This window comes from Hyaena hyaena, unplaced genomic scaffold (assembly GCF_003009895.1).
Source record: "Hyaena hyaena isolate Hyena2069 unplaced genomic scaffold, ASM300989v1 scaffold_286, whole genome shotgun sequence".
In the NCBI taxonomy this organism is placed as follows: domain Eukaryota; kingdom Metazoa; phylum Chordata; class Mammalia; order Carnivora; family Hyaenidae; genus Hyaena; species Hyaena hyaena.
In genome coordinates, this window is record NW_024080918.1 from 1827780 (window position 1) to 1851105 (window position 23326).

Genomic DNA, 23326 nt, shown 5'->3' on the forward strand with positions numbered 1-23326 from the left:
AAAGGCCAGGAACAGATAGGAGTGGAGTCCAGGCAGAAAGAATAGCATGTATATGTCTATGTAGTGGGAATATGCAGTGGGTAGTGGTGACAGAGAGAGTACCTGAGAATCAGGCTGGAAAGATAGGCAGGCTGGTGGGCACTTGTATCTGTTAAAGGTTCCTTCCATCAGGAAAGCAGAATCACTAAGAGGGATATGGAATAAGAAGACATTTATGATAGGTAAGAAGTTTATATAGGGTTTGTGTCTTGTATCTGGTGATAGGTCAGCAGGGCTGGACAGAACAACTAGACGTGAACTAGAACCCACTAGGGTACATTGGAGCCCATAGGAACAAACTGGAGCCTGTTGCTGACTCTTGTCCCCTCCAGGCTTGACAATGGGGGTGATCTCCAGGAAGAGCTGGTGTTCTCTGACTGGAGCCTCCCATGTACCAGGCACAGGGAGGCTAAGTGTGCCAGGGTTCAGGAAGCTGAAGATCTGGCAGGAGCTGGAGGGGCTGTAGGCTCGGATGCCTGCCCGCGTCCACAAGGGGAGCAAGCGCGTCGGTGCCAAGCTCCAGCAGTGCGTGGTGCCTTATGATGACCTTCAGAGCATAGCAGCTATTGCATTACTTCTGCCTTCAAAATTGCATGCACATTGCTTTTATGGCAAACTAACCTGAAACTCATGTCTAGGAAATTATTTTTAACTCCCTGGCTCTCAAACATATTCAAGTTTTTTTTTTCACCCCACTAAAACAAAAAAACACAAGAAAACCCAAAACCTTTCCTATAGACCTTCTTTTTGTTAAGCTACATACCGTCTTTTCCCCCCATTACTTTTTGAACGTCATCTCTTCCTCTTGCCTAATAAATCTGTAGTAATCTGACTTTTTCTGTTGCTATCCTCAAAATAATCATGACCTCCACTTTCCTAATAAAATGACTACTTCTTGGCCTTTTTCTTTTTGGATCTCTCCTTCTGTAGTACTTCTATGCCTATACTGTATCTTTTTGGAAATCTTGTTCTCCTTTGAATTCTGTGACCCTGGAATCTCTTCATTTTCCTATTTCTGATGATTATGTACTGTCTTTTTAAAAATTGAGGTCTTTGACATATATAACATATATAAATTTCACAGATCCTAAGGGTACAGCTTGATGGATTTTTAAGTATGTATACATTTAGTAAAACATCACCCAGGTCAAGATACAGAACATTTCTAGCATTCCAGACTGTTTCCTTATGACTATTCTCAATCAATGATCCCCAATCCTGCCTAGACAGGGCCTTTTTTCTGACTTATATCACTTTAGACTTAGTTTTTACTGTTCTTTTTTTCCTTTTAATTCCAGTATGTTAACATACAATGTTGTATTAATTTCAAGTGTACAATATAGTGATTTAACAATTCTATACATCATACAGTGCTCATCATGACAGGTGCACTCCTTAATCCCCATTACCTATTTCACCCATCCCTCCAGCCCCCTGCCTTTTGGTAACCATCAGTTTGTTTTCTATAAATAAAGAGTGTTTCTTGTCTTATCTCTTTCTTTTTTTCCTTTGCTTATTTATTTTGTTTCTTAAGTTCCACATGTAAGTGAAATCATATATTTGTCTGTCTCTGACCAACTTATTCGCATAGCATTATACTGTCTAGCTCCATCTGTGTTGCTGCAAATGGCAATATTTCATTCTTTTTTATGGCTGAATAATATTCTGTCCATTACACACACACACACACACACACACACACACCACATCTTCTTTATCCATTCAGCTATTGATGGATACTTGGGCTGCTTCCATAACTTGGTTTTTGTAAATAATGCTACAATAAACATAGGGGTGCGAGTATCCTTTTGAATTAGTGTTTTTGTGTTTTTTGGATAAATACCCAGTAGTGCAATTACTGGATTGTAGGGTAGTTCTATTTTTAACTTTAAAAAATATGTATTTTGGGAGAGAGACAGAGAGAGAGAGAGAGAGAGAATATCAAGCAGGCCCTGCACTGCCAGTGCAGACCTCAGTGTGGGGCTCGATCCTGTGAACCATGAGATCATGATCTGAGCTGAAGTCAAGGGGCCAACGCTGAACCAACTGAGCCACCCAGGTGCCCCTATTTTTAACCTTTCTAGGGACCTTCATACTGTTTTCCACAGTGGCTGCATCAGTTTGCATTCCCACCAGTAGTGCAAAAGCATTCATTTTTCTCCACATCCTCACTGACACTTGTTTCTTGTTGCTGTTTTTCCATTCAGAAATGTGAGATGATATCTCATTGTAGTTTTAATTTGCATTTCCTTAATGATAAGTGATATTAAGCATCTTCTCATGTGTCTGTTAGCCATCTGGGTGTCGTATTTGGAGGAATGTCTGTTCATGTTTTCTGTCATTTTAAAATTGGATTATTTGTTTTTGGGGTATTGATTTGTGTAAGTTCTTCATATATTTTGGATGCTAACCCTTTATTGAATACCATTTGCAAATATCTTTTCCCATTCTGTAGGTTGCCTTTTAATTTTGTTGATTGTTTCCTTTGCTGTGCAGAAGCTTTTTATTTTGATGTAGTCCCATTAGCTTATTTTTGCTTTTATTTCCCTTGCCTCAGGAGACATATCTAGAAAAGTGTTGCTATGGGTGATTTCAGAGAAATTAGTTCCTGTGCTTTCTTCTAGGATTTTCATGGTTTCAGGTCTCACATTTAGGTCCTTATTCCATTTTGAATTTATTTTTGTGTATGGTATAAGAAAGTGGTCCAGTTTTAGTTTTTTTTCCCATTCTTGAACCTCATGTAAATGCAATCATGCAGAATATATGGATATACTCTTTTCACCCTGCTTTCTTCACACATCATTATGCTGTGTTAGCAATTCATGTTGTGAGTATCTGTAGTTCATTCTTTTGTGTTATTGTGCAGTTCCATCATGCAAATATACCACAATTTATGTATTCATTTTACATCTAGTTGATATTTGGCTTGTTTCTGGTTTTAGGTTGTTATTACTGAAGCTGTTATGAATATTTTTGTCTAGATCTTTTGGTAGACATATACCCTTGTTGGGATGGTTGACATTTTGATATAGAAAATGATAGTAAGTATAAAACATCTGAGGGAAGAGCTTTGACAATAGAATCTGGGGTTCTTTTTTTAAAAAATATTTTTATTTATTTCTAGGAGAGAGAGAGAGAGAGAGAGAGACAGTGTGAGCAGGGGAGGGTCACAGAGAGGGAGTCACAGACTGAAACAGGCTCCAGGCTCTGAGCTGGCAGTCAGCACAGAGCCCGATGTGGGTCTTGAACCCACGAACCGTGAGATCATGACCTAAGCGAAAGTCGGATGCTTAACCAACTAACCCACCCAGGCGCCCCTAGAATCTGGAGTTCTATGGAGAGTTAGGAACTAGAGATCTAACTGGTCTAAATCCATTCATCCCATCTCCTCTTTTGTCTTTCTCTTACCTTCTAATTTTAGGATATCTAGGACTGTTGATGGGTTTTTACAGGGCAGGGCACTAGAAAGGAAAATTTCTTACTGGAGATGGCAGAAGCGTCAAAACCTTAACAGCAAGGAGAACCAAGGATTATGTGCCAAGAACTAGAAGATAGGACTGAGTGGGCTATAAAACTGTAGGGTACACAAGATGCATTCAGGGATGGGGTACAGAGCCAAGAGTGTAGCACACTCCAGGTAATGCAGTAGAGGTGACAGTCAATTAAGGTTCCAGCTGTGGGTCACTGAGGAAATGAACCACATGTGACCATTCTCCATCAACTCCATCAAAATCACACACACACACACACACACACACACACGCACACACACATCTAAGCAAATCTAGAATACCTGCTGTGCAAATAAACAATATAAACAATTAAAGTATACTTGCTGTGCACTATCAAATCTCCTATCACCACCCACTGAAATCAGATTGTCATCATTAAATCCTCCATATAAAACTGGATCCCAGACCTTGCTAAGAACCAGTGCTAATATTTTAACTTGTTTTTATATGATAGCTGGGCCACAGTAGATGATCTGTTGGTTGAATTTAAAGGGCATGTGTGGAATGGATCCATCATCAGGTAAGTGATAATTGATGTCTTAGGCACAAATAATGTAATTTAAGGATAGTTGTTTGAGTAGAATCTCTCAGTGCCTTGCCCATATCCCTTGCCCCTTACCACTTCATTATGCTCCTCTTACTTCCAGTTGTCTGCCAATGTCTACATTTCTTTCCCTAGGGCTTTTGAGGACTTTTCTAGAAGCCATGGGATCAGGGGTCCCTTGCCTGGATGGGCTGCCTTCCTCCAGCTCTCACTCTTACTCCCCCAGGAAGTGGAAAGTACCAAGAAATTAATATCCCCCCCCCCCCCCCCCCCCCAGCAGTGTCAGCAAATGATTGGGTTAACTTTGAAATGGTTGTATTTTACCCTGGTTCTCAGAGTTCCCTAGGGATCCCTACTCCCACAGTGTAGCTGGCTTTGTAACACACCCTTTATCAGCTGGCTGCCTTTTCCTATCTCATTTCCGTGCTTCCCTATTAGTATTTTCTGTACTTCTCAAAATAAGCTACTTATATGTAATCCTCATTTCAGGATTTGTTTCTGAGGAATTCAAACTAAGACACAGCTCTTGGATAATACCCATAAGTAAAAGGCAGGCAAGGGAAGAACTGCATGTTGTTGTTGTTGTTGTTGTTGTTGTTGTTGTTATTTGATTGGCAGTTACTTTAATTTCCAACTGTGGCCTGGAGTTTCTATGTTGTGGACATGCTGTTGATAGTCTCAAACATGACACGGCCAAACTGAAATCAGCACTTAAAAAACACAATGCTCCCACTTTGATTAGGAAAAGGGTTCTAGGATTTTACTTTCTTTCCATTTGTCTCTAAAAGGGAAAAAAAAATTTAATGAATTCAGTATGTATTACGTGTTCCTAATTTTCTCTGATTTGGGGTGTGAATAGCACTTCAAACAAATATAACTTGTACTGTAAGTTCACTGCTAGCCAATTTTACTTGATGATCTGAGTCTTGGCTTGAATTCCTGGAATCTGGGATCAGTTAGTTTACTGATTTTGATTTACCCCAGAAGTGTTAACCTCAGAGACAGGTTAGCAAATATTCCAACTACCAAAAATAAATGTCAAATGTTATAATCCACACTCACGATACTTGGGTACTACTTAGGAATCAGTCTCTTTTGAAATTAGCCAATTATATAGCTTTAAGTTTTTATTAATATTATTTGGAAAAATTCATCCTGGCATATGATTCCTGATTGATAATTTTGATATCTTTGCTTTAAAATATCCTGAACTTTCAAAAAACAAATGGGATGTGGTATGAAAAGTAGATAGATGGTGAATATAATATCCCAGTTGAGGTATATTTGTTTAGGTTTAGTAAACTAAAGTGGATCTTCTACAATTTTGTCACTCATTCATTTGTGAGAAAGTAAATGATATTATTTAATTTATTGTGAATCATTCATATTCTTTCTCAAGTAATGTGCATCCCACATGAGTAACAGTTTGTCATAGTCAATTTTAATGACCATACAGTAACCCCATTGTTGGCTATATCATATTTTACTAAATTTCTCCATTGGTTACATTTAGGTTGTTTTCAGTTACAGGCATAAATAATGCCTTGATATACATCCCCGTTCGCTAGTATTCCTCAACATTTTGGATGTTTTTACTAAGATAGATTCCCAGACATGAAATTATTAAGTAAAGAGCATAAATACATTACATATTTTAGGTTTTTGCTGTACTTTTTAGTTGCTTTCTAGAGTATTTTCTTTAGTGAGTGAAAAAAATTATAGGCTACTTTAAAATAAGTAAACTTAGTGTTTTGAGTTTGGTTTCAGTTGTTGGGATTTTAATTTATTGTACTCAGTTTTTTTAATGTTAATAGTACTAAAGTCAATGGGTTGTTCTTAAGGTGATAATTTATGTACACAAAAGTGATATGTTTCATTTGTATTATCTAAGCGATTACTTATAATTAGCATTTCAAATTTATTGATGTAAAAATCAATAACATTGATTGGAGTCAGTATTATCTAGAGAGTAAACTATGAAGTTAAACAAGTGTCTGTCCTGACTAGCTTGTTCTAGTATATTTTCATCTTTTGTAGAAACCTAAATATTTTATTTACCAGATTACTTTATTACCTCATGATCATTTTAGTAGCAGTAAACCTAAGTAAAGTAATAGAACCAGGAAAATACTGACACTGAGTATGATTAAATAGACGTTCTTGATAAATTTCTAAGAATATCCATGTTTACTTTCAGGTAATAATTGTAAACAATAAAGCTGAATAGAAAAAGTTTGCAATAATTATTTAAAATGACTTGTTTAATTCAAGACATATTTATGGAGTGTCTGCAATGCTTAAAAGGTGTTTCTGTATTCGAGGGAAAAATACTCTTTTGTGTAAGTTTTTCATATTTTCTATTATGATGGATAAGAATGTTCTTATTTTGAGAATATAGGTTTTTTTACTTTTTGATGATATTTTTTGAAAGAGAGAGCACACGTATGTATGAGTGGGGGAGGTGTAGAGGGAGAGAGATAGATAATCTTAAGTAGGTTCCATACCCAGCAGGGTACCCAGCGCGGGGCAGGGGGTTGAACCTCACCATTGTGAGATCATGACCTGAGCCGAAATCAAGAGCCAGACACTTAACTGACTGAGCAACCCAGGCATCCCGAGAATATATATTTCATATCAAAATAAACATCTGCTTATCTTTAACTCATTCTTGTCAGTAAGAAGAATAAATTATCAAAAAATAATGTATAATTTTTATTATTAACTTTACAACTTTAACGTTTATTATTAATATCCCTAACTATAGCTTACTGTCTCTTTGGGTGAAGGAAATTTCCATTTGATGGTGTTACAGATTGAGATTATGGAGTCAGTGTTCTTGTTTTTCTTTGACAGCATCGGATGGAACTTCTGAGGGGGTTGGAGGATAATCATGAGGAACCTCTAAGTTGAGAAAAATATCTCTGTTCCCTAGCCTCAGCATCACAAGAGCCCAAAGAAATGATAATTTTCCAGGCCAGTATCCTAGCTGACCTCTATTAGTGTTTGTAAACCTCTTCTTGGAACTCCGCTGCTTTTCAGTCTCCTCTAACTAGAACCCAGTTGTTAGCTCTACTTTTTAGTAGATGAAATTGGCTTCTGCATAGCCAAAGGGAGTAATGTCTTCATGGAAAAAATGAATTCAGGTATAATCTGTTTGCCTTTGGATCTCATATTAAAATTTTTACCCCTTAGTGGATGGGTGAGGAGTGGAGGTGATGAGTAAGGAGGGCAGAGGAAAGGGCAGGCAACTTCATTTGGAGATTAGGTGTGATGGAGGGTAGATACTCATGATTCTAGTATTTTTCTGGTCCAGTAATCTTAACCAGGGTCGCAACCACTGACAGCTGTAATATTGTCCTTCTCTGATTATTTACCATAGAGCCTGCTGTTCTTTTTGACAATGCCTGTGGGCATTTTGCTTTCCCCCACTTTGCTCCAAATCAGGTCAGTTCCCTAGGCATCAGAACTGCTGCCTTCATGCTCTGCTCAGCCCTGGTGGAATGGCTGCCCTGATGAGAGCGGAGGGTGGTGTATGGGGACAGCTCCAGGTGCAGATGCCACTTCCACTGTTGAGTAGTTTGTATTGAATAAAGCTTTCTTGTATGCCCTTGGACATTTTCCAGGGTCCTGAAGGGTGTTTTTTTTTTTTTTTTTTGACATTTTGTGCAGTTTTATCATTGTTGTGGAAGAAGAATTGCTGAACTCCTCACTCTACTATTTTGGAAGTTTTGCATTTTAATCAGAGTGTTGGAAGCTATATTGTGAGTGAGTCTTGAGTAGTAAACCTAACCAGATCACTAATGCCCTAAATTATCCTTCTTTTTCCTTTTTCTTTTCTTATTTAACTAAATTAATTAGTTAATTCATTTATTTATTGCGGGCAAAGATTTTAGAATTTTAGAGCTAGGGGCTCTTGATTTCATTTTCTCTTTGTTCAGATTAATAATTGGAAATGTTATTGCCTTATGCAGTTACCCCACAGATTGTTGGTGTCAGAACTGGATTTGGAAATGGATCACTCACTCATTACTTCCCCTCTCCCTGTGTAGGAGCAGGTACTGTTGTCCTTTCTCTGCAGGCTCAACTCTTTGCCCCTGAGGTAATCCTACCCAAGTCAAAGAGTGCATGAAGATTCTCAGCCCTGCTGGAGAGTGAGGTCTTCTATGAGTTGTGCTGCCTTGAACCAGAGCCTCGGGGTTGAGGCCTAACAATCTTATTCAGACTCTCCAGGAGATTCTGATGCACATGTAATTTTGAGAACTGCTGGCCTATATAGTAAAGGCCCAAAGCATTGTTGAAGTTGCCATTAGTTCTATACACTACAAGTTCTTGTAGCCTATACATGATTATTTTTCATCACCGTTAAGATCATGTTCTTTGTAAGACATACTGTTTTATTTACTTGGGGAAAAAACCCCTCAATTATGGAACAATGCTTACTTACTAGAACTTTATACATGTTAGAAGAGCCTTTAAAGGCAATTTTAAAAATATCATTCATTACTTTATGCATACAAAAAAGGAAAATATAAGTAAAATAAATTGATCAAGGCATTCCTTAATTTTTTTCATTTTCAAAGACAAGCACTTGAATCTCTTCTTCATTCACTGTCCTTGTTTTTCTAGACAACCTCATCCTCTGTGTCTTGAAGAGTTGGTGATGCAACATTTCTTTTTTCCTTTTTTTTTTTTTTTTTTAATCTGAGAAAGAAAGAGAAGGAGCGGGGGAGGGACAGAGAGGGATGGGAGAGAGAATCACAAGCAGAATCACATGTCAGCGTGGAGCCTGACATAGGGCTCAAATTCATTAACCACAAGATTATGACCTGAGCTGAAAATCAAGAATCGGACGCTTAACTGACTGAGCCACCCAGGCACCCCAACTATTTTTTAAAGGGCAATGCAACATTTTTTTAGAAGAATGTTCCATTATTATATCTGGGGTTTTCTCTCCACCTCTGGTATGGATTCTGCAGATTTTGGTGTGTATGTGCAGGCATATAAGTGTGTCAGCATTGCCACCTGGGTGACAGTGATTATAAAATCATCACAATTTTAGATATTAAGTGTTAAAAAAGAAAACAGTATGGTTTAGAATTAAAGAAATATGGCAGTAATTATGGGGTTATCTACTCACTTCCTCACTTCTACTCTAGACATAGATCCCATAGATTGTTCTTTATACAGTTGTCCCATTCATTCTTTTTATAATAATCTACTATGTTTAGTTTGGACCTTGGTTATTTTTGGGTTGCTATAGATTTAACTCTAGAAACTTCTTGTCTTAAAGAGTATCTTTGAATAGATTTTTAGTCTCATGAAATGTAGCTGACCATATGGAATAATGAATGTGTTAGTCAGGGTTCTCTGGAGAAACAGAACCAATAATATATATATGAAGAGAGGTTGGAAGGGATGAAAGTGGGGAGAGGGGAAGAAAGAATGAATGAGTATGAATTGGGTAATGTGATTATGGAGGTTGACAAGTCCAAACTCTGCAGGGTAGTTTGGCAAGCTATGGACCTAGGAAAGAGTTTATGTTGCAGCTCAAGTCCAAAGGCAGTCCCCCTTTCTTGGGGGACCTCAGTCTGCTTACTCTTAAGGCCCTCAACTTATTGGATAAGGCCCACCCACATTTTTAATTTGTGAAGTGCTATGGAGAATATAGAATATATATATGCTACACAGAAGCTTATATTGTAGTTGTTCAAAGAAGACATTCAAGTGAATCGAATAACAGTAGAGGACAATAATGTAGGTAGAGGTAGTATTTAAAATTGCATACCAAGTATATATTGCTATTGTAAGATTCATCTTTTTCATACTTTTAATGAAAAGAAACCTGTTTTCTTTAATGGATCGATTGGGAAAATATAAATGAAGCTTTTTAAAAATTATCTGTTGATGTAAGTTCCAACAATATAACATCATCACCAAAGCCAGCTCACAACAGAAATTGATGATAATTCTGCAGTACAATGATTATAAAATTGTTCTAGAGAATGTACATTTCTTTTCTATACAGGCTTATATATGGATAATTTTGAATACTAGGTAAAATTAAAAAATAGTAAACCCAAATCCTATGAGACACAGCTGAAAATTGGCTTTGTTGATTTAGTATAATATTTAACTTATAACACTGAGATGCATGTTGTGGATATATGGTTACATACATAATTTTACAGATACTTAGGGTCAACTTTCATTCTTGAGTGTATTTATGTTGATATTATTGTGTATCATATATGTTTTCGATGACTTCTTGTTTTTTGAGTGGTTTGGGATTTGTTAAGTAATTTCTCTAAAAGAAGATGTGTATGTTGAAGGCCAAGCACATTTTTTTTTCCTCACTGGAGCATTACTAAAATGATGAGTATTAAGAATGTTTATTACCTTAATTAGAAATGTAATGAAATAATGAAGAGATAAACTTTTAAACAGATTGTGATATGCCTTTATAGTATTAACTTACTCCATGTGAAAAGGAAAGGTAGAGGCTAAGAAAGAACAATTAGACAATAAGTTTGTACTATTTGAGAGGATAGCATTTGTGGATATTATATTACTGTGTTCTGGATAATTTCAGGTACCACTTCTGCATTCCATTAGTGTTTGCTAGAATAAAGGACAAAAATAGTTCTTTTTCTTTGCATTTCCATAAAAGGACTAGTTTCACATCAAAGATTGTGGTGCCAGATAGATACAGTGTTTTTAAATGCCTGGAGTGACTTTTGGTAAAGAGTCTTTTTTTTTTTAAGTTTATTATTATATTTTTTAGTAATCTCTACGCCCAACATGGGACTTGAACTCACACCCCTGAGATAATAGTCTCATGCTTTTCTAACTGAGCCAGCCAGGTGCTCTGAAAGACTCTTACTTTAAAATAAGCTAAATTTGGGGCGCCTGGGTGGCTCAGTTAGTTGGGCGTCTGACTTTGGCTCAGGTCGTGATATCTTGGCTTGTGAGTTTAAGCCCCGCATTGGGCTCTGTGCTGACAGCTTAGAGCCCGGAACCTGCTTCAGTTTCTGTGTCTTCTTCTTTCTCTGCCCTTCCCCCACTCACACTCTGTGTCTTTCTCAAAAATAAATATTGAAAATAAAAAATTCAAATAGGATAAATTTGTTAAAATATAGTTAAATTTAATTATTTTTCTTCATAGTGGGCCCGTTAGATAAAGGCTATTAGTATTTTATTTCTCTCCAAAGAATGATTTTATAAATCAATTTGCACCTAGCTTAGTGATCTAGAAACATTATAACCTTTTTATTCCTCCTTAAGATCTAATGGTTATACACATTGTAGTTCAGCTGATGGAGGCATGCAGAGCATTATATGAACTCAGCCTGTACATTTTCCTTTCCCTGTATGGATTTTCCAAACTTTCACTGCATGAATCTCAGACCATGGCATAATTTTACTGGGCTTTACTTTAATGTACAGGGATCTGAAAACTATGACAAATATATCTGATACTAGAAGTTAATAAGATTGAAAATTTCTTAGTTAAAGTTCAAAACCTCCTAACAAATTGTATCGCTCTGATGTGGTAACTTCAGGCTCTGTGTTTGAGATGGAAGAATATGTAAATTCAAAGACATTTTTAAAGCTGCTGCCTGGGAGCCAACTGTCTCACAGAGGAAACATACAATTGTAGCCTTTTAGTTCATGTTAATTGTGGCATTTTATGCAATGATATTTTGAAGTAATTCTCTTTATTTAAAAAACAAAATTAAAAATAGAAGCTAAGTTCATTATTATTTGCATAGGCACCTGGCTTAAGCAAAACAGAAATCTTTTAGTTTACGTGACTGAAAAGTGCAGGAATGTGTTATCTGTCTTCCTCTCTGCCTCCTTTATATGACTTCATCATCGGGTTCTGTGGAGGGGTAATGGGGACCACTAGTGCAGGTACGTATCCTCTCAGATTCAAATCCAACTCAAAAGAGAATTATATTCTTTAAGAATTGAAAATGAGTTCTGGGCTTGACTCTTCTGGTCTTAGTTGGATCCTGTGTTCATCTCTGAACCAATTCCATGGTCAAGGAGATGGGATTCCTTAGTTATTTTAGATGTAAGTCATTTGCCCAGTATTGGAGTTGGGATCAGCATCCACCCCATTCGAAGCACATGGATCAAGGGGGAGTAGTGCTTTATCAGAGGAAATTCAGATTACTGTTTACAGAAAATGGGTAAGTGTAGGCTGTGGCAAAAATGATGATTTCCAAGGGCATTGTGCTAGTGACTTTGCATTTAGGCTGGTATATCTTGTTCAGAAACCAAAATAATAATTTCTGTTGGAATATCATGCCCAATACAAGGTTCATGTAGATAATGGTAACAGAAACATAAAGTAACGATGGCTTAACAAGATGGAGGTTTCTTTTCTCTGGATATAGTCAGTCCAAGACTGAGAGTACATTTCTACGACAAAACCAATTCTCTTTTAATTGCTGTGGCTCCTGCAATTGCATTTACATTCCAGGATGGAAGGGGGAAAAAAAGCAAATAAAATGAGTGTCCTCCAATTGTCTACTTTCCTGTTCAACAACTCCCACTTATATCTCTCATTGGCCAGAACTTAGTCATATGGCCATGTACACTTGTAAGGAAGTCTGGGAAATGTGGATTATGTGGATTGGTACAATGCCACCTTAATAACCCAGTAAGTATTTTGTTAGTAAGGAAGAACTAGTGAATAGCTGTTAGGCAGGTAGCTAGTAGTCTTTCAGCTTGTGTTAACTTACTAACTAGTATAGATGACATAGGAGGCTTGTTTAAAAACCCAATGAATTTTATATATTTAAGATTTAAAACTTGTTTTAGAAATAGATAAAAATATAAACAGTAAAACTAATCATACCCTGAAATTGGCAACAAGATGAGCATTGAATCAGTATCAAATAAGGTTAAAGGAAGAGTTAAAGATGATTCTGATTTATCTGTCTCTGTTTGGCTATAGTGAGGTCCTCTATCAAGATAAGGAATATAAGAGGAGGTCCAGGTTTTCAGTGGACATTAAAGAGTTAAGTTTTGGACATTTAAAACTAAAATGTTGGTATCAGGTGACATTCGGGTGATGTCATTTGTTCACCAGCTAAGCAGCTGCACATTTTGATATCTATTGTGCATTTTCTGGCAGAGAACAGAGAACTGGGTATTTTCGAAATTCTCCACTTCCCCCAGTCCCTCTCTTTCACCTTGTGATCTAGGTTACTGAAAGTTAGAGAGAGCTAGGTCCAAAGGACCACAGTTCCAACTCCGTAGCTAGAACAAGAGAAGTCTTTGTGTAGTTAGGCATAGGTAGAGTGTTGAGGATGTGAGGTTCAACTGTCTTAGATTTGGTACTGTTTATTTTGCAGGGTGAGGGACTGGGGGGAGGCAAATGGATTCACAAGAGTGAGTGATATATGCAAAAGCTAACTGATAACACCACATGTTATTCCTAAGGAGCAGATGAGACTTTTTTTAGGCTGCTGGAGAATTTTATAGAACTGCAGTATTATATTCTAAGGGAGATGTACCCAAAGAGGATTTTGACTCTACTTAAGCATTTATTGGTTACGTTATGAAGTCACTTGTCTTTTGTCACTTTGTTGATTGAATTATGGATGTTACGTTTTTGAACTTTATTTAGTTCAACATTTACTGAGTAAGCTTTTTGCCGTTTTTCATTATTCTAAGTACTGAAAATAAAACAACTATTAATAAGGAGGAATGCCTTCAAGGTATGCTGTGTTATCATTTCCAATTTACCAGTTTCTATGTTTTATGTCATACTAGGCTAAATTTAAAGACAAGACATTCCACAGAGCTTAGTGGACATTTTGTATGGATGCTGTAATTTAACCGAAAACATTGAACAAATACTAAGCAGGGTAAGGCAATTTGGAAAACAAATAAGCAGTGCATTAGTGAGAGCTACTGTTGCTCAAGGTCAATATTAATTGTTACTGGAATGAATAAATAGTTCTTCTGTTTATTCTTATATAATGTCACACTTGGCTTTCTTTCAGGTTTTTAGAAGTGGTTGATCAAATGGTTTTTTCAGGTCTAAAACACTACAGATCTAGTTTTGGGAATATACCCAGTCTGAGAAAGGGACACAAAAGTTTCTGTGTTCAGGAAGTAAGTAGTTTCTCTAAAAACCTTTTTAATTTGTACACACAATGAGTGGTGCCAATGTATTATTGTTAGGGAGGTTGTTTGGGTGATGTCATTTGTTCACCAGTTGGGCAGCTGGGCATTTTGAAAATCTATTGTAATTTCTTGGCAGAGAGCACAGGAATGGGAGCAGTTAGCTTTGGAATGGACCTTTCTGTGTTTAATTAAAACCATTTTATTTATAAAAATAGAGGTTTTCCTTATCTACAGTCAGTCACTAATTCTGTTGTGTTATTTTCTATTTTTTTCTATCTATCCTTTTCTGAAAATATAACACTGAAATCATCTTCCCCTTCACAATGACTCTTCTTTCTGCAGGCACTGTCTTGATGACTGGTGCCCTCTTCTACCCAGGTTCTCCAAACCGGAAATCTCCAAGTCATCTGAGATCACTTTTCCTTTCTTGATCACCAACTGTAGTAGGAGTATCCTTTTGCCCTGTGTCTGTGGCTTCTATCTGTGACCAAGCTCGTACCCTCTCTCTTCTGGAGAAGGATGTCTTTGTAAGATCCTGTCAGGACCCCGTCTCCAATTCTTGCCCCTGTCCCATCCAACTCCCGTGATGACTGCCAGTGTAATCTATTAAAAATAAAATAAAGGGGCGCTCAGGTGGCTTAGTTGGTTAAGTATCTGATTCATGATTCCAGCTCAGGTCATGAGCCGGTGCGTTTGAGCCTCTCATTGGGCTCACTGCTGTCAGCACAGAGCCTGCCTGGGATCCTCTGTCCTCCCATCTCTCAGGCATTCTCTCTTTTTCAGAAATAAACATTTTAAAAAAAGAAAGAAATTTAGATTGTGTTACTCCTCTTAAAGTCCTCCAGAGATTCCACGTTTCTTATGAGTTAGGATCAGACCAAAATTTCCAACGGTGTGACTTTGAACTTAATTCTATTCTAAGGAGACATATCATGGTTCAAACAAAAGTACCTTGGCTATTTTGTTTTTCCCTACTATTTCAGAAGGCTAACCCATGATGAGGGTGTATTCATTCTTTATGTTAAGAATGACATCTTTGATGCTTATTTCCTGTACAAGAGGACTGGCTATTGCATCCTCCCTCTTCCTTATCATCCCCATGTAGTTCTTTATTCTTTTATTTCATTATATGTTCATTCCTAAGTGACCTCTTTCTCTGTCTCTCTCTCTCTCAATGTATACTATATGTTATTTATGTATTTTTATACTTTATATACATAATACAGTACTATGTATTCCTCAACCTTTTTTCATTTGTGTTATTTGTGTGATTCATCATGTAATTCTAGTTCATTTATTTTTACTTATGCACAGTACTTTCATTGTATGCGTGCAACAATGTACCACAATGTTGATGTTCATCTGCAACCCTTCTCCCCCATTTTGCAGCTATTCATGACCTTTTCAGATCAAGTTACCATGCTCCTGGCCCAATGCTTGAAGGCAGAGGGTATATTATTAATCTTTGTGGTTACTGTTAATCCTCATATGTTTAATGAATTTTAGTAGATTGCTTATCTTTAAAATGAATGTTGGGGCACCTGGGTGGCTTAGTCAGTTGAGCGTCCGACTTTCGCTTAGGTCATGATCTCGCGATTCGTGGGTTCGGGCCCCGCGTCGGGCTCTGTGCTGGCTGCCAGCTCAGAGCCTGGTTCCTGTTTCAGTCTGTGACTCCCTCTCTCTCTGACCCTCCCCTGTTCATGCTGTCTCTCTCTCTCTCTCCTAGAAATAAATAAAAAACATTAAAAAATAAATAAATAAAATAAAATGAATGTCTTGGTTGGTCAGCACTGATAGCTGGTTTGGGCTCAAACAAGGAGTATAAACTCTTTTTCTAGATTAGCAAGACCTCACCTCACTTAGCAGGACTGTCTCCAGTAGGAGTGAGATCCTTTGTAGTAAATGTCTTCCTTTCCAGCTGTTCAGAGTCCTGCTTGGCAAATGCTTTCTCCTACACTTCTTGCTTGGCCAGGTGATTTCTAAGTCATCCATGTGTTTCTAGTTACAAAGACCAATGGGGAGGGACCAGTAGACTCAGCAGGGGTGTCCTGCAATTGCCTGGACTTTGCCCCTGCTGTTGGCCCGTAGTCCAGTAGTTCTCAAACTTGAGCCTACATCAGAATCACCTCGAGGGCTGGTCACTTGTTGAGCCTCACCCCTGGAATGGGATTCCAAAATTCTGGGGTTGAGCCAAAGAAAATGCTTTTCTAATAAGTGCAGGTGATGCAGTTACTTCTGTCTACTGTTCCTGAGACCATACTTCGAGAATCACTGCTCTAGGCCAGCATTTCCTAATCTTTGTGGTTTTTTTTTTTTTTTTGGACTCATAGAGCCCTTTAACATTAATATGTAATTTCATATCACTTACATGAATTTTAAAATCACTATATAATTTTGTAATTTTTATGTGTTATAAAGAAGGACTTTAAGTTAAAAAAAATTGTGTCAGCTTAGCATTAAACATTGTGGTCCTCTGCAGCCTTGCTACTCAAAGTGTGACCTGTGGAGCAGGCATACCTGGGAACCTGTTAGAAATGCAGACTCTGAGGCCCCACCCCAGAACTAATGGATCAGAACCTGAACATCATACTTATTTTGTATTCCTGAACGATTGGTATGCACTCTAAAGTTTGAGAAGCTACTAGTCTAGAGCTCACATGAAATCCAATCCTGATAATATCAAAACAAGTAAGAAACATTTCAAATTTTAATGTTTAAAAATTGGCACATATTTCACTTACTTTCATTTTCTTGCTTTCACTTAAAAGCACTATCTCAGGACACCTGGATGACTCAGTCGGTTAAACACCTGACTTTGGCTCAGGTCATGATATTGCAGTTTGTGGGTTTGAGCCCCTCTGTTAGCAGAGAGCCTGGAGCCTGCTTTGGATTCTGTGTCTCCCTCTTCCTTACTCACACTCTGTCTCTCTTTAAAAAAAAAAACAAAAAACTTAAAAAAATTAAAAAAGAAAAACACTATCTCTTTGCAAATGAAAATAATATATCAAATTTAGTTTGGTGCTAAAGTTTAGTGATGTGTTACAGCACAAAAATAGATGAATGTATTCATGACCTGATGTCTGGAAATATTACTTTTTGCATACAAAAAAATTAGCTGCCTTGGGGTGCCTGGGTGGTCCAGTGAGTTAAAAGTCTGGTTCTTGATTTCAGCGCAAGTTATGTATGATCTTGGGATTTGTGGGTCTGAGCCCTGCATCAGGCTCTGCACTGACAGGGAGGAGGCTGCTTGGAATTCACTCTGGTCTCTGCTTCTCCCTCTCTGTTTATCTCTCAAATAAATAAACAAAAAAAATCAACTGCCTTAGTTGATAATTTTCATGAAGCAATAGATTTCTGACTGCTACTTGCGGTAAATTCTGCAATAATACATTATGTGTATGGAGAGTGTTTTCTTCCCCCAAGTAAAAGCCTGATTGGATATGACTTTTGTAATATTTATTATTTTCAATTATTTTGAAGTAGTACTAGAAACATCTTTCATGAGATAGTTACAGTTTATAAACCAGAGAGGATTATTTTGAGGCAAATTTGCAGAATTATCATTTTAAAATGTTCTTATATCTTTGTATTTTGATATCATTGTTCATCATATCTCTTTTCTTTTAACAGCCATCTATGGGGATAATAATAATGGCACTGTTTAGGTTGTGAAGATCAGAGTTTTATATGTAAAAACCTAGACCAGTGCCTGGCACATAGTATGTTTTACATTAAATGACTATAATCACTCCATCCCCCTTCCCTTTTCTTTCTTGTTTCTTCCTCTTCCTCATCAGTGTTATTACAGTCAGAGCAGCTAAGGACAGAGAAATTTAATTAGTCGTTGTATAAAATCAAGAGGTAGACTGAGCCCAGTACAGAGTCTTGCTATCATTTTTTTTTTTTTTTCCAGGCAGAGGAGAATACTCTAAAGTGGAGCTTTGGAGAACTAGAAAATAGTGCCTAGGGGTAGGTAGCAAGGTTCAAATAGGGAGTAATTAACCTGTTGGAGCCTGTGATTATTGTTAGTATTACCAGTCATATGATATGATATGATTGTTGGCTGGGGTCATATGACTTATTCAGGCCATTGACTTGTGAGTAGAAATTTTGAGTGTCATTAGTTGCCTATACAAGAACTCTTTCTCCAAAGAGTTTCTCCAAAACTCTTTCCCTCTGGTACAGTGACTGGCTTTAGGATGGAGGCTGCTCTAACAGCTTGGCTTCCTATGTGACTATGAAGTGCAGAGCAACCCTAATAGTCTTGGGCTGGTATGTAGCATGGCTAAGAGATAGATCTTAGTTGTTTTAAGCTCCTGAGATTTGGGGGATATTTATTATTGCAGGAAAATATAGCTTGTCCTGACCAATACAGATTCTTCTTGATGGGGTTTGAGATCTGAAAAGTCATATTATTAATAGGATAGCAAGTATGGAAGGGGGATGGGAGTAACTCAGATTCCAAAATCTGTGATGCTAGGAGACACGAACCCAAGAGAGTCATCAGCAGTGTGTACAAATCTAATGTCCGTACTGGAGACACAAGATAGAGAGAGGGGTTGGGGTCTCCCTGCCCCTCTTCTCTCCCTCTCCATCAGAAAATTGATACCCTATCAAAAGTATATAAAACTGGTTATATATACGGTAAAACATGTTTGTTCTCCTTGTCTGTGTGAAAATAGTAATTTTAAAATCAATGTAGAAAATAAATACATAGGAAAACCAGGATTTAGGAAGAAGAACCATATTGGAGGGCTTAGACATTTTTCAGTACCACAGAAATGGGATGTCTTCTCCATTTCTTCCCCTTCACACATGTTCAGTCCTCGCATACTGACAGGCACATATGTGCACATATGCATCAGATTTTTATCAGCTTCAGACAACAAGTCATTAGTCTCCTTGAAACATCACCTTCCCAATGAGGCCTATCTGGATTCAAATTTCAAGTTGCAACTCTTAGGGTATCTGAGTGGCTCACAGTTAAGTGTCCAACTCTTGATTTTGGATTAGGTCATGATTTCATGGTTCGTGGATTTGAGCTCTGCATCGGGCTCTGTGCTGGCAATGCAGAGCCTGCTTGGGATTCTCTTTCTCCCTTTCTCTCTGCCCCTCCCTTGCTCATGTGCTCTTTCTCTCTCTACATAAACTTTAAAAAATAAAATAAAATAAAAATAAAAGGCTCTTCATTAAATAAAAATAAAACAAAATTGTAACTCTTCTCCTTCCTTTCCTGCTGTTCCCCATGCCCATAGTACTTAGATTTTCTGAAGTTTACTTATTTAATATGTTTGCTATTATTGTTAGTCTCTCCACCACTAGAATGCAAGCACTGCAGAGAAAAAAAGATTTTTTTTTATCTATTTTGTTCACTAAGAACAGTGGCTGATACGTAAGATTATTTGTTGAATTGTAGTACTTTCATGAAGGAAAAAACAGGAAGACAGTCTGGATATTGATAGCTACCTTGGTGTTCTAAGAAGAGAAATTAAGTCTGGTGCAACTTTGTGGTCTCAACCACATATTAAACCACAGTTTGATTCTCTTTCTCTCCTTCTCTAGCTTTTTTTAAAAAAAATTTTTCTCTAGCTTTTAAAACAGCTCCAGTCAAGCAGAATTAAGCTGCTTTGTGAAATCTTCAAAATGTCATGTTTAAAGACTGAATTTTGAAGGTAGAATACAAAGTGGGAAATGTCATAGGCTTTAAAGACAAGCCACTTCATTGTCACCTATTAGGTATAACCTTGGGCAAGTTCCTTAGCCATGAAATCTAAATTTTCCTTTATGTAAAACGGGAATAAAACATACCAGGGCATTTATTAGGTGGACTAAATACACACAAAGTTATGTGAAAATGCTTAGTACACAGTAGGTACTGGTTTATATTCGTTTCTTTCTCCTTCCTTCTCCTCATGATAAGAATAGCTTATGAGATTTTTATTTAATTTTACATTTTTTCAACTTACCCTAATTTTGGTTTCCATTTAACCTTTAGTTAAGATTATTTTAGTAATGTATGGTAATCTAAAATTTTGCCAATATGTTTGAAGAACCCATTCTCTATAGCATTCACTGGGGCATGGATTCCTGGGGATTGTTGGGAACGTCAGAGTTTCTCTCATTGCAATTTACACAAAAGATGTTTTGTGTTCATCTTATTATCAAAATTTCCACCAATGATATCCTCATTGGTTGGCATTTTTGACTCTAAGGCTAGGAAAGTCAATTTCTGCCATTTGCACAGTAGGAAAATAAGTCATATATCTGGTGAGTGGCAGAATAAAGGATACAGATCGAAACTGACCTCTTGTTCAGTGCTCTTTCTACCATATTATATTTTGATCTAAATGAAACGCATAGTTTGGTGGGTTTGTCATTAACATGGTAATGTTGTAACAAACTTTTATCACATGTATCTTACTTTTTAAATAGGTAATAGTGCACAGGATACTAAAGGCTGTACATGAAAGCAAGTCTCCTTTCGCTGTGCACCAGCCACAACAGGCTGCCACTGCTCCATGCATATATTCCACATGCTCTTCTGTTATTTTACCCAGATGTGAACTTTTAGGTACTTTGCTTTTTTCACGTAGAAATGTGAAAGTAATATATTGTAAATGATACATATTTGTTTCTCAGAGCTCCATGACCCCCTCTGGTTACTGCCAGGCGACATCATGAACAAGTGCTTGTTTGGCATTATTTCAGGCAATATTCTAGGCTCTGGGAGGAGAGAAGTAAAGAAGAGGAAAGAAAATCAGAACCACTTGTCTTCACAGAGCTTACCTTCTCACTTCGCGGTTGGTGATATGATAGGGGTACAAATAATGGTTTCTGTGATAGATCAGAAGAGGGAGAAATGAATTTGTTCAAACATAATCAGAGGCAACTTAAAAAAAAAAAGTGGAAATTTATCTGGATTTTAATCAACAGGAAGAACCGGGAAGAAAGAGCACTTCAATACAAATGTATTAGAATTACAGCTTTTTGTGTTTCTCTCGTGTAATTTCTCGTCTTATGTGTCTATTGTTTTACATGGTAACACTTGAACTTCTACATTCAAGGTGTCCATTGGCTTCACATATTTGAGAATTGAGTCTTTTTGGAAATGGCTTCTTTATTTGCAAAACAAAATTACTTATTTGTCTTAGACATCAATTTCTGCTGATCTTCTAATTCTTTTTTCCCCCAATTTGTTAACTTGAACTAGAGATGAGTATTTTAATGGATGATTTTTTTAAACTTATTTGGCCCTTTAAAATACAGATTCCAAAGTTTGCTTCTTTGTTTTACTTTTTTCTTGTCTGTGTATGTTATAAGTTACTATTATTGGCTTCAGTGTCCTTATGTACTCGCAGCAGAGGCTGTCAATTTTGGCTGCATGATACAATTATATGGAGAGCTAAAAAAAAATGCCGATCCCTGGGCCCCACCTGAATGTGGGGTGTGGCCTGACGCCCAGACTTTCAAAAGTTTCTCAGGTGATTCTATTTTGCAGCCAAGCTTAAGAAACGCTTGGCTTAAAGTATTTCAGAGGTAACTGAAACATGCTGTGTGCTTCTGGAAAGTAGGTAACCATGGCTCACTTAAGTGGTGTGATCAATCTGGTGTCTCACTTCTCACACTAAGAACAAAGTGAAATGATTAGAATTGAGATGGTAGAATGAAGTTCTTGAGTTTGTTAAAGCACTCTTATTGTTATTCACCAAAACATAAATGCAATTAAGTAAAGCATAATAATGGATAGACTGAACTTAAGGCCTTTAAACTCCTGTGTGGTGGGTGAAGAGATAACAGTTCTTGTTTTGAGCTCTACATTAATCAAAGGTGTTTGGCTCATTACTTAAGTCAGAAATTAACAAATCTGTTTTTAGAGCTGATAACAATTACTAACTTATTGTCAGCATAGTTCGGCAGACATTGTCTCAAACTCTTGTTGACGTTGTCACCTACTTTCAATGTAATACCTACTCTGTTACCATAAGAGAATCTTTGTTTACTCCAGTAACAAGATGTTGGACAAGGACTTGTAAACCCAAATAGTTACCTCCCTGAGGTATCGGAGAGTTTCCAGAACGAAATCACACTGAACTTTAGACCACTCCTTTCTTTTATTCTGAAAAGTAATCTAGTCTATTTCCAGCTTCGAATTGGGAGCTGAGGTCAAGCTAGGGATGTTTACTTTGACTTCACTGTTTGGTTTTGGAGTATTGTGATTCTCCCACAACACACCCATATCTGGCAGTTTGCACTGCAACTGGGTTGCCAAGTTTTGTTTTTATATCTATATAACATATTAGCACGGTGTCTTAAAATAGTGGGGCTCTGTGAATAGAATGAATAATCAGACAGAATTGGGTTCAAAGCCTAGGTTTCTATTTATAAATGCTGTTACCTTGATTTATTTAACTTATTTAGCCTTGATGTCCATATCTGGAAAATTGCATAAATGATCTCTAAATTCTATGTGTGTTAATTAGGTAAGATATTTTAGATTCTTAACAGTGCCTGTCTATAATAATAGTTTCCTAGTTTTCATATTGAATTATTCTATATAATTATTCTAGTAAAAATGATACCCAAAAACTAAATTCTAAATTTTCTTTAATAATAAATCCTATTATTAATAATGACTGTTGGGGGTGATGTACATAAGAGTCACATTTTATATATCTGAATTTCTAATAAATCTGATAACCTGATAAAGGTATTGGTACCATACCTTTGTTTATCATAATAGGCTTTATAGTTTTTCATTGTGTTTAGACATTTTACAAGAACTTGAAGATTCTTACAACCTTAAGGGGGAAATTAGAAAGTTGATAGTATAGGCTGGGCAATATAGTATAGTCGGGGCATAAATACCTAGGTTCATACATACACAGTGAAAATATAAGTGAAATGTAATATGCTGAGGTGTAGCCAAATCAAATGGGCTCATTGAAAAATGTTTATTGCATTCCTCTGTGTGCTCAGATAAGATCAGCATAATGATGACTCCTCTCATTCTCTGCCTTTCAAAATTGTGTTCATTTTTTAAGGCACAATTCAAATGTGGTCTACTTTATGAAGTCATCAAATCCCTCCCTGC

General features: G+C 37.0%; 1 protein-coding gene across 7 annotated transcripts in view; it reads left to right on the plus strand.

Annotated features, from left to right (window-relative positions):
• Window positions 1-23326, plus strand: part of TTLL7 (tubulin tyrosine ligase like 7) — a 139150-nt gene that overhangs the window by 23168 nt on the left and 92656 nt on the right. Inside the window, exon 1 of one of the 7 annotated variants that reach the window (XM_039246907.1) lies at window positions 18161-18204. The exons of the other annotated variants lie outside the window; for them this stretch is intronic. The gene's annotated coding sequence lies outside the window, so the exon portion shown is untranslated. Of the gene's footprint in view, window positions 1-18160; window positions 18205-23326 lie in introns of those variants that run through there. 7 annotated transcript variants of the gene reach the window in all.